The following is a 13,096-nucleotide window of genomic DNA, read 5'->3' on the forward strand; positions in this document are numbered from 1 at the left end:
AAGGACAAAGTGCACGAAGTGAGTCCGCTGCTTTCGGCATTAAGTGGAATGTCTTGGCAACTATGGGACGTGATACCCTTGATTTATGTAACGCAGTGGTCGGGGGTCGTCCTTTCAGATAACCCTCTTTTGGGTTTTTGATCTGAGCCACAGAGGCCAAAGTGAAAACATTAAGTTCTGGTAGCTATCCCAAAAAGAAGCAGAGTTTTTAAACAACAAATTCGGTAATACACAGCAGCAGGTGGATGAAACTTATAAAAATAATGTACACGTGTGTGAAGCAGACAGAACAGGCTGTCGCAACACTAACAATGAAAACACGTAGACAAGAGAACTGCTAGTAGAAATTTAAGAAAAGAGTTATGTACGCGGCTGTGAAGCAGGCAGAGGAGATTGTTATCTCAGTAACATACGCAATCATAGAAAGTAAATTTAAAATAATGCACACGTCCGTGAAGCAGACTATGGAGACTGCAGTAAGAAAAAGTGTGACTTTCAGCTTGCGAACGGGAGTACTGACAAGGGGCCAGGCATTACCAGATCCATTATGAGCAACAAAATCCCAGGCAAGTGAAGAGCCTAGAGGAGGCAAATCTGCCAGATACACTAACCGGCTCGCTTTCGGTCTGCGCCCAGACAGCCGCTCGATTCAGTACCGAATCTAAACCATACACACAAAACACAAATTAAAATTACATAGCAAGCGAATTACAGGCAGTATGAGGACCTCGAACACAACAGAGACATAAGGTTGTTAAATTGAGCCCATTTGGCCCGCAAGTATTGAAAATAAAATAAATATAGAAGGTACTTAAATTCAGGAAACAGCAGATATTAAAATTTTAAATTAGGGAACACAAGCACCTATAGTGCAAAGCGACACCAACTTTTTGAAAGTTGTACTCTTTTACAGTTAAACAAATGTTTGGCTTGGTCGGGTTCTTATTACCAGGCTGCAGTCCACATTAAAGGCATCGTCCAATCACTTTCTGGGAAGAACAACAGATGACACTTAGAAGTATGGGCACTGGATGGAAGAACGAGGGCGGGAATGGGAGGTTGGGGTGGGGTTGGGGTGGGGGCGGGGGGGGGGGGGTCCTGGAAATCACGACTATCTTTTAACGCACACAAGAAATGGTACTCACCATAGTTCCAAGTCCACCAACCAAAGCAGCAGGGAATAACCCAAAGTCGAACTCCAAAATATCGCTAGTCACTGCACAGGCATGGTAAAGGCACAATCCACTAAATAATCACCAGCCATCCCAACATTTAAAGTGGGCCACCACGGCTCCCAGGCACATGGCGTGATTGCGAGCGAGACTCAGCCAAACACCCAGCCCCTAGCATACAGCACCTGTACGTGCTGAGGGCGCACTTAAATCACACTCGCATTATCGCGACGGTACAACCTCAACGGACATCAAGGAAACCGTAGCTAACAAGGGAACCTCCCCATTGCTCCCCCCTCAGATTTAGTTATAAGTTGGCACAGTGGATAGGCCTTGAAAAACTGAACACAGATCAATCGATAAAACAGGAAGAAGATGTGTGGAACTATGAAAAAAATAAGCAAAATATACAAACTGAGTAGTCCATGCGCAACGTAAGCAACATCAAGGATAGGGTGCGCTCAGGAGCGCCGTGGTCCCGTGGCTAGCGTGAGCAGCTGCGGAACTAGAGGTCCTTGGTTCAAGTCTTCCCTCGAGCGAATAGTTTAATTTTTTATTTTCAGACAATTATTATCTGTCCGTCCGTCCGTCCGATGCGAGGTAACTGCGCCGTAGTATGGGGATGCTACACCTAAACAAACATCGAAACACACGACGTCAGTCGACTACAGCGCACGGAAGAGAGAGTATTCCTGCTAACGAGGCTCCCTGGCTGGCAGTTGACTATTCGCTACTTTGGACGAGAGTGCATTAAACACGTGAGATCTATTCCGTGGGCAATATGAATCCAGCAAATATAGCTCGCGACTTCAATAACAAGGCCAATGAATATTTTCCGAACTGTAAGGAATCGGAAAGTTCCTTAAGAGATCTAACAATTGTCGAACATTTGTATGATTATTTCCTACAGTTGTTGATAAACAGTACGTGTGGTGACGACGATACCTTGCTGATTGCTGCGGGGCTGTATGCACCAGATGATGAGATTGTTGACGATCCGTACATAGAATACGAAGAGGAAATGCTGATAATTCAATCTGATGGTATTTCTTTGGGTAACATGAAGGAAATGCTCCAATACAGGTTACTGTCCAAACCAATTAAAAGACGCAAATATAGATTATGGAGTGAAGTAACAAATAAATTTAAGAAAATTAAAGGGATGGATGAGAAAAATACAATTAAATATTGCAAAGAAGTCGTGGAACGAGGTGGAACCCGAAGACAGAAGTTCAGTGAACTAGAAAACCATGTATACCGACAATTTATTAAAGCCAGAAATGAATTAAGTGCAGTTCATGATACAGACCTACAGATTTGGGGATTGCATTACGCTAAACAAATCGGCCTGGACTTCAAGGCTTCATCTCATTGGCTTGTCACGTTCAAAAGAAAATACAAAATTACGAGCAGGAAGATTACGAAACATGTAAGCAAGAACTACGGGAATAAACTGGAGGAACTTTTAGAGTGTTCCAAGACGTTTGTTACATAAACTAACGTCAGATTCCAAAAGTATGAAGACGCATATATTATCAACACAGATCAGTCCGGTTTTAACTATGCAATGAAATCGACCCGCACGCTATCGTTAGTTGGAGAAGGCGACACGGAACGTACTGTTGACCAACTGCATGCCACTTCACGTAGTTATACCATACAATACGCTCTGAACAAAGTAGAATTTCTTTCACCTACATTTTATTTATGTTTGCAGGAAAAAAAAATGTATTTGGACCGCAAGTTCAGCAACAGGTAAATAGGGTACTTACGCAAACGCCGAGTGTCATTGTGAATTGCAGTGCGTCTGGAAAAATGGAGAAAAGACTAGTGAAAGACTTTAATGAACGTGTGATTGCTCCTTACGCGGACAAAGATTTTGCCTTACTCCTTGACAGCTATACAGGACAGAAGGATCAGGCACTGTACAATTCCTACAGGTTGTACAACTCTTGTGCAACCGTTAGATGTGTTTGGTTTTCGGCAAGTGAAATACTTTGTGAAAAGATTGTATGATTTTGCGAAGCTGCACAGGTACACAGAGCAGTATTGTTTACATGATCGTGTGTCAATTGTCAAAGGTCAGGCACTCACGCATAATCAACTTCGCTGTCCAAAATTTCAGGACATGTTCAGATTTACTTGGACATATGCGAGATTTGACGGTCTATACACGGAAAAATTTGAAAACTTTAAAAACATATGTTTTGACAGAGCACGGGGAAAACTGTGCGACTGAGAAACTGTTGCATTCATTTGTTGCAGTTTATGTGACAAACTCTTATGTTTTCATTACTTTTTCGGCAGTGATTATCACATCCACAAGAAAACCTAAATCGGGCAAGGTAGAATAATCTTTTTACCCATTCGCCAAGTGTACAAGTTAGGCGGGTCGACAACATATTCCTGTCATGTGACGCACATGCCATATGGAATATATCAGACGTGTTTTCCTGTGGAGGAATCGGTTGACCTATGACCTTGCGATCAAATGTTTTCGGTTCCCATTGGAGAGGCACGTCCTTTCGTCTACTAATCGCACGGTTCTGCGGTGCAGTCGCAAAACACAGACACTAAACTTATTACAGTGAACAGAGACGTCAATGAACGAACGGACAGATCATAACATTGCGAAAATAAAGAAAGTAAACTTTTCACTCGAGGGAAGATTTGAACCAAGGACCTCTTACTCCGCATCTGCTCACGCTAAACGCGGTACCACGGCGCTCCTGAGCTCGTACTATCCTTGATGTTGGCTATCTTACGCATGGACTACTTAGTAACTAAATCTGAGGGGGGTGCGATGGGGAGGTTCCCTTGTAAGCAACACTACCCAAAGAGATTCCACAAGGACAGTTATCGACAAAGCGTGCGCATCGCTCACTTTTAAGTGTTTGCATATACAAATTTAGGGCACTTTTTGCAATTCCATTTGGGATCAATGTACTTATTTGCCTTCCCCATTATTCAGTCTTCCCTCATTTCCCTGAGGTAGCTCATAGTAAGATATCCTTGTAAATGTACGAGAGGTGATCAGTAAGCAGTGAAATAATTTTTTCTTCTGAAATCAGATAGATTTTATCCGGGATCCAATTTACCATAGCTTCCCCACTCTTTTGCCTACAGAAACCTGTTTTTTCAACATAATTCTTTACAGTGCGGCGTGCCGTGCGGAGTGGCCACACGGTTAGAGGCGCCATGTCACTAATCATGCGGCCCTCCCTTCGGAGGTTCTAGTCCTCCCTCGGGCATGGATGTCTGTGATGTCCTCAGGTTAGTTAGGTTTAAGTAGTTCTAAGTCTAGGGGACTGATGACCTCAGATGTTAAAAGTCCCATAGTCCTTAGAGCCATTTGAACCATTTTTTGAAAACGCTGATGTCCTTTCTCCAATTTCTTGAGGTAGCACAGTACACTTCAGAGTTGATCGTTGCTTCAGAATATCAACAGTATAACACCTTTAGAGTCCCAGAGGTCCGTCGCAACGACTTTACTGAATGTAGATGCGGCTCTGAACTTTTCCTTCGCAGGAGAGGTGATGTGGCGGCACTCCATGGGTTGAAGTTTTGTTTCCGGTTCAAAGTGAAAAACCCATGTGACAAAAAATTGTCACGATCAGCCTCCAAACGCACAAGCAATTTCACACTCCTTATCCTTCGTTGCTCTTTATGATCTTCTGTTACGAGGCGAGGAACCCAGCTTGCACGTACTATTGTGCACTGCAACTGGTGGACGAGTGTGTCAGCACTAGTAACAGAAGCGACCAGCCGAGCAGCGAGTTGTTTAACTGTGATCCACAGGTCACCTCGAATGAGAGTGCCCACACCCTTCAAAAGGACTGGAGTCACATCTACGTGCGGCCGGCCTATGTGCGGGTAGCCTGTGTGCGGCCGGCCGGCACATGGGACATCGGACAGGTTTGCGTTACCTTGCTGTTATGATGACAGATGCCCAGCCAAACGACTCGCTGTGCTTTTCTTCATTGCCACGTCTCCGCAGATAGTCTGCAAGCCCTATAATTATCTGCAATTCTGTGGTTTTCCGTCAAAAGAAAATGACAGCTCTTTGCTCAGATGCCATTTCGAAGACTACGTACGGCTTCGCCACCTGTCGTAACTTCATGAAACATAGGGGCTGAAGCGCTAAAGCTGGAATATTCGAACCTGTCCCACGTGATATTCCACATTTTTTCAAATGAAATCGGCAGAGAAAAATATGCGTTACATTATTGATTGAACACCTTTCGTATGTGTCAGTGCGCTAGTGTTCGCCATATTGAACGCTAAAATATTTGGCATCTCCTCGAATTTGTGGGAAAAGGCACCTCTCCCACATATCGAGGCATGTGATTCCTGCATATGAGCGAAAGAATGCGCACTAGGTAGCTGCATCATGGAAACCCCTACCGGCGAACACAGAAACCATCATGTTCCAGATGCTGAATTGCTGGCCGGTGTGGCCGTGCGGTTAAAGGCCCTTCAGTCTGGAACCGCGTGACCGCTACGGTCGCAGGTTCGAATCCTGCCTCTGGCATGGATGTGTGTGATGTCCTTAGGTTAGTTAGGTTTAATTAGTTCTGAGTTCTAGGCGACTGATGACCTCAGAAGTTAAGTCGCATAGTGCTCAGAGCCATTTGAACCATTTTTTGATGGTGAATAAGCAAACATTCGCTTCGATGCGAGCGTTAAATCGACCACAAGATTCATTCATGAAGAATGTATAGCGGTATCGAGTGCGTTTACGTCGCTCACACACGACGCTGCCAATGCGCTGCTCTGTAACGACCCGAGTATAGTGATTCCAAACCGACCGCCGTTCGCTCTGGAATCTCCGTCACTTGCCGCAAGACCGACCGTCGGCGCAACATATGCAGACAGAGATCGCCGCTCAAGGCCACACCCTCAAAGCAGCGGGTTTTATCGTTCTGCGGCTATTTATATGTCTGAGCGTCCAGACGTCCAGCAGAGGACACGACGAACTTGGGAAGACTGTCATCGTCAGCTGCGCAGCAGGCCTCAGTTACTAGAAGCGACTGCTCACTGGATCAAGGACGTTATACAGTTGGACGAACAAATGTCATTGATACTCAGGAGAGCTTCCAGCTTGACAGCGTTTAAATCTACATCTCATCTACATCTATATGGTTATTCTACAGATCTCACTTAAGCGCCTGGCAGAGGGTTTCATCGAACCACCCTCACACAAATTCTCTAATACTCCACTCTCGAGAAGCTTGAGGGAAAAACGAACACGTATGTCTTCCCGTGAGAGCCCTGATTTCCTATATTTTGTTATGATGCTCATTTCTCCTCATGTAGGCCGGCGTCAACAATATATTTTCGTATTTATAGGAGAAAGTTGATGACTGAATTTTCGTCAGAAGATCTCGTCACAACGAGAAACACCATTGTTTAAATTATTTCCGCCCCAAATCCTGTATCATGTCCGTTACAATCTCTCCTCTATTTCTCGATGACAGAAAACGTTCTGCCCTTCTTTGAACTTTATCGATGTACTCCGTTAATTCTATCTGGTGAGGATCCCACACCGCGCAGCAGTACTCCAAAAGAGAACAAATAAGCGTAGTGTAGGCAGTCTCAATGCAGTCTTTGGTTCGCCTTCCCTACAATATTTTCTATGTGTTCCATCCTATTTAAATATTTCGCAATTGTGATAGGTACTTAGTTGAATTTTCAGCCTTTAGTTTTGATCGATTTATCGTGTAACCGAACTTTAACGCATTCCTTTTAGCACTCAGGTCTATGATCCCGTACTTTTCATTACTTATTGTCAATTGCCAATTTTTGTTCCATTAGATATTTTACCTAAATCGTAAATAATTGAATGTGAATCCTACCCATGCAACTGTATGTCCATGTGGTGGTGGGGATGTGGTGAAAAATCTACCTTATAGCTGCCTCCTGCAACTGATGCACAACAGATATAGTCTTGTGAAGACTCATGTATCATTTTGAAACAGCCTGTATTTGTAAGCCGCACTTGGTAGTACACAGGTTGCGACCCTTCTCAGGGAAGCTAGATTGTAGATAGTTTAATGAAATGAAATGTCGTGTGGCTAAGGCCTCCCGTCGGGTAGACTGTTCGCCTGGTGCAGGTCTTTCGATTTGACGCCACTTCGGCGACCTGCGCGTCGATGGGGATGAAATGATGGTGATTAGGACGACACAACACCCAGTCCCTGAGCGGAGAAAATCTCCGACCCAGCCGGGAATCGAACCCGGGACCTTAGGATTGACATTCCGTCACGCTGACCACTCAGCTACCGCGGCCGGACCGATAGTTTAATGAAGGGAGGGGACAAGTAACACAGGGTTTTACTCGACTAACCAGTTTTGCAGTTAGTTGCAGTGCGATGCAATCTTGTAGTGAATAGAGAGTCACAGTTCAAGCGTTGTAGACTGACAGTAAACTATGCTGGTCAGAGCCTCGGACCACGTAGCATAGGGAGACAAAACCCAAAGCTCTGTCGAATGTGAAAACAGTAGTAGAGAGCGACTGTTACGACTACAAGGAATGTGGGCTGAAATCCATACTGACGAACGAATATCAGAATCGCGTTATACACAATACAGCTGGAACATTTTAAGATTAGGATCGAGGTCCTGCAAGTGAAGTAACAGCTACATCCAAGAGTCTATAGATGCGTAATTGTCATGTCCACGTGACTTGTTTGGAGCGCAACTTGCAGGTGTTCTTGCGGTTACCAAGGTGGAACTATGAGCCACGCAAATCATATCGTCGATACTCTCTGAGTCCGTCACCATATCGGTGGTGTGGTTGTATGTTAGACTCAACGTTAGTTACAGACAATGTTATTGAACCGTTACACTGGGACGACCCTATGCCTGATCTCGATACAAAATCCCGGAAATACCTACGTGCCAGCTTTGGGGCTTCTTACACTTTGTTCTGATTCCAATTTTCTTCCTAGTATTTAAGAGCTTTCTTACTAAGCCGATGTAGTCTGATGTCTCTGTGTCACCCACATGTTTGTTTGTAGACTTCAGCTAAAAAAAGGCAATGAATGAATTTGTGACATACGTGGTTAGCTTCATTTTCTTATATATAGGAACGTGATATTTGTAGTGTTTGTAGTCTTTTTCACGTAAGATCTCGTTCATAGAAAACATTGACATATTTTGTGTAGTTTTCTAACTACATTTCATGTTGGTGTGCAGTTTCACTGCTGAGTCAGTGACAATAAACATCGCTATATGACTTTGTTTCTAGCTTCGTGAAGTTCCTGCAGACTGTGATGAGCCCAGTGGCCTTCATTCAATTCCTCTTCAGCGTTGGCAGCATCTGCGTCACACTCTTCCAGGCAACTTTCGTAAGTGAACTGCTTTATTTGCTTTCAAATTATTTGCCTCGCCTTGAGGTCAATCTATATAAATTGTGAGACTCTCAAACTCCGGCTGCACAGGCATCGGTAGGCCAACGTTACCGACGGACCACCGCATCAACCTCAGCCGATAGGCGTCTTTGGATGCAGAAGTGGAGCGGCATGTGATTAGCACACCGCTCTCCCGGTCGTTTTCAGCTTTCGTGACCGGGGCCGCTACTCCTCAATCTAATAGTTCCGGAACTGGCCTCACAAGGGTTGAGTGCACTACTCTTGCCAACAGTGCAAACCAGAACCGGACTGTCACCCATTGAAGTGCTCGCCACACCCGACAGCACCTCGGTGATGCGGTGGGAACCGGCGTTACCACTGCAGCAAGGCCATTGGCAAGCTAAGATACATGGAATGTTATTTCATAATGAGGACATACTTTTCGTAGGGACTTAACAATGTCTATATTTAATTTGCATTGAAAAATAACTCTTCTATTCAGTTTTATCAAGCAGTATAATGGTGTTTTATCTTTATCTTCCGTAAGTTTGAAATTGGTAGTTTAAATATATTTGAGTAAATTTAGTAAACGCAGTGGTTTCCATCACATTAGCGCGAGTGTGTTTTGGAGTAGTACGGCGGAGGTACTCTTGCTCTGTACAGCGTGAACCAGAACTGCACCAAAAAACTTTTCAGTGGATGTTCACGGATATTTTCTGAGTAGTGTGGAACAAGGGAATCGCGGCCTCCTGTGGCTTGTTACACGAGTATTTCGTTTGATTTCTTGCCTTACTTTATTTGCGTATTTCTATGCACTGAAAATATTTTCATAACCCTACGAACGTCGACGATATCCACTGTGTGTTTTGATTGGCAACACTTGTTCCAATTACTGATGGCTCATGTTGTTGATAAAATTAAAGCCCACTTTTCGCAAAAACACTACTTGGTTCTGTCTCTCTTTTTTCCTTCTTCTTTTTTCTCCGCTGAATTAAAGCTACGTAAAACAGAGAGTTCAGTAGCGGAACATTATAGGTAATGGGCAATTTTACTAGCTCATGCGAAACTAGTAAACAAATGGTATTAAAACAACTGTATTCTTGTGTGGAAAGTAACACCGATAATAAACGCTAAGAAACAGACATAGGTAACGTACAGTTGCAGCACAAATAATGATACTGTGAAGTCTTTCACAACTGGTATTTACTTCAATATAAACTTCCGGACTGAAAAGTTGTGGTCGACGTATCGAACGATTTACTGGTGTTTCGTCCGTATTTGCGACAAACATCTAAACAGATGAAAATGTTTGCCATTGACAGGGACGATAAGTTAGCAAATAATTTCTTTTATAGACCACTATCTCTCAGTTCAGGACTTTAACTGAAATTAAATATAGTAAACTGAATTTCAAGAGCGACAAGAAATGACTGTCGTAAATTGTTAACAATTCTAGTAATATTTTTTCTGTTTTTTTAGTTTGATCATCTTATGTGCTTGAGTGTAAAACATTCTTTGATATATTTATTTCTCGTTTATGGTAGTAGGGTGATTATTATTTCGTCTTATCGAGTTCTTTTCTTCAAGAATATGTGGGACGTTTACTTCATTAAATTGAGGAAGGCAACATATGTAAAGCAGAAATCTATGCCTTTTTGTATTCTACTTTGAATGATATAGTAGAGAGATTTTAAAGTATGGCACAAACAACACGATAAATAGTTACCATATACACTGAAGGAGTAGCTAATATATAAAATATGCATAATGATACGTTGTGTCATTAAATCTTCTTTGTCCTCAGAATCCACGGCCAGACGTCGTTTTCAAGTGCGCTATGTACTTACCAACACCTGTATTTCAGATATACATATACTGTTGGTGTGGCCACAATATAATGGAGGAGGTAAATATCAAATCAGACTGCACTTTAGCGCTAGTATGTGACAAAACGACTTGTCACTCTACTACTCTGTGCACTCAATAGTTTATGGGTATCTTTAACATTCCATTCATATTTACTGCTGTATTCACAATTGGCAGGTGGAGGGTCGAAACCCTGCCCTGCAATCCAGGTCAGAGTTTCCCATGATTTCCGTGAACCAATTGAGTGCCACCTCTGAAAGGGAATCGGAAGATTTCCTTCGCAGTATCATCTTTTGCTGCGACAGCGTCATTGTGTAACAAGATAGTGTAGCCTACCGATGGTGCAAATAAGGGTGTGTTATCGACTTTAAAGTTTCTGGAATCTGTTACTGTCGTCTGTGTCAAGGAAGAGATATAAACCTGATCAAATATCGCGAAGGATGTAGCTGGCGAAAATAATCGTCCTCGACACATAGTTGCTATATGTTGCTCAATAAGTCGTTTATTTCACAAGTTGGTACGAATTACGTGTGCGATGACAGATTCACTTCAGGGCTCGAGTTATAGTTGCGACTTCTTGAAACATAATCCCCGTTAAATTCGCTGCCGAAAATATTAATTGTTCGTGAAGTAAAGTCAGAATTTGCTGAGTTATTAAGACCATACTGCATTTCGAAATTAGAGTTCATAAAAATCTACTCCAGAAATATTTTGATAGTCCCACGAGCACAAGCAGGGATTATACAAGTTCCTAGGTGTGCATTAGAATGAGCAGACGCCTTTAGATGTAAGTAATACGCTGTTCATATACCAGGGTCACTGGCAATCGCGTTTCGTCTAATAATAGGTCGTCATGAGGAAAATCATCACAGCCCAAGCAGAGCCGTCGATCTGCCGTAGAAAAAAATCACAAACAGCATTTATTTTATGTGTTGTTACTTAAACTACAACGCTAACTACACTACACAACTTCTGTTTACGTGCTGATTCTTCTACAAACTTAGAAATAGCCGAGGTCACTAAATCTGGTGCTTCACTCGAAGCTAAGCCGATTCGAATCCTTGTGCCTGCCAATAGTTGGCCGGCAGTGGGAAGAGAGATGGCGTTGTAAGGTTTCTGACAGTCACACTTTAGCGACGAACACGCCGAAGTCGTTTCTCCAGTTTCTTGGGAGCAACACAATACACTTCAGAGTTGATCGTCACGCAATCAGGGAGGACATGAAACAGAATAACCCCTTCAGAGTCCCTGAAGACATGATGTTACCGGCTGAGGGTGCGACTCTCAACTTTTTCTTCGAAGGAGGCATGGCGTGGTGCTACTCCATGAATTTCCGTTTGCTTCCGGCTCGTAGTGATGAACTCATTGCCTGTGAAGTTGTTCGACATAATATCAACCTCGTAACGCGGACGGTCTTTTGTTAAGCGGCAAGGAACCCAGTGGGCACACACTTTCAAGTACATGAACTGGTGGACGAATGTGTCAGCAGTACCAACAGAGACGGCCACTTGTGCTTTAAGGTGTTTCATCGTCATCCGTCGATCACCTGCAACACACCAGGAATCACAGCTGTATGGGGCCGGGCGGCACGGTGAGCGGACAGGTTAGCACGAACTCGCTGCGATGATGACAGACGCCTCGCCCAACGACTCACCGTGCTTTTGTTCACTTCCATGTCTCCGAAGACACTGTGCGAGCGTCTATAACTACCTGTGATGCTTTGATTTTCCACCAAAAGAACTCAGTTACAGCTCCCTGCTTGGATCGCACCTACGCTACAGACTCCATTTTGAAGGCAACAAATACTTCCAGCACTTATCTGAACTTCACGAAACTGTAGGGGCTGAAACTGGAATAATCTACAATAACCCACAAAAAATTACACACTTTTCTCTGCCTAAATTGACCAAGAAAAAAATGTGTCGCGTTACACACTTAACGCCCATCGTTTAAAGATAAGCAATTACACTCATATTTGTCGGTGTTGTTGTGGTCTTCAGTCCAGAGACTGGTTTGATGCAGCTCTCCATGCTACCCTATCCTGTGCCAGCTTCTTCATCTCCCAGTACTTACTGCAACCCACATCCTTCTGAATCTGCTTAGTGTATTCATCTCTTGGTCTCCCTCTACGATTTTTTCCCTCCACGCTGCCCTCCAATGCTAAATTTGTGATCCCTTGATGCCTCAGAACATGTCCTCCTAACTGGTCCCTTCCTTTTGTCAAGTTGTGCCACATACTCCTCTTCTCCCCAATTCTATTCAATACTTCATCATTAGTTACGTGATCTACCCATCTAATCTTCAGCATTCTTCTGTAGCACCACATTTCGAAAGCTCCTATTCTCTTCTTGTCCAAACTATTTATCGTCAATGTTTCACTTCCGTACATGGCTCACTCCATACAAATACTTTCAGAAACGACTTCCTGACACTCAAATCTATACTCGATGTTAACAAATTTCTCTTCTTCAGAAAAGCTTTTCTTTCCATTGCCAGTCTACATTTTATGTCTTCTCGACTTCGACCATCATCAGTTATTTTGCTCCCCAAATAGCAAAATCCTTTACTACTTTAAGTGTCTCATTTCCTACTCTAATTCCCTCAGCATCACCCGACTTAATTCGACTATATTCCATTATCCTCGTTTTGCTTTTGTTGATGTTCATCTTATCTCCTCCTTTCAAGACACTGTCCATTCCGTTCAAC

The sequence above is a fragment of the Schistocerca serialis genome, chromosome 7 (assembly GCF_023864345.2).
Source record: "Schistocerca serialis cubense isolate TAMUIC-IGC-003099 chromosome 7, iqSchSeri2.2, whole genome shotgun sequence".
NCBI lineage: Eukaryota > Metazoa > Arthropoda > Insecta > Orthoptera > Acrididae > Schistocerca > Schistocerca serialis.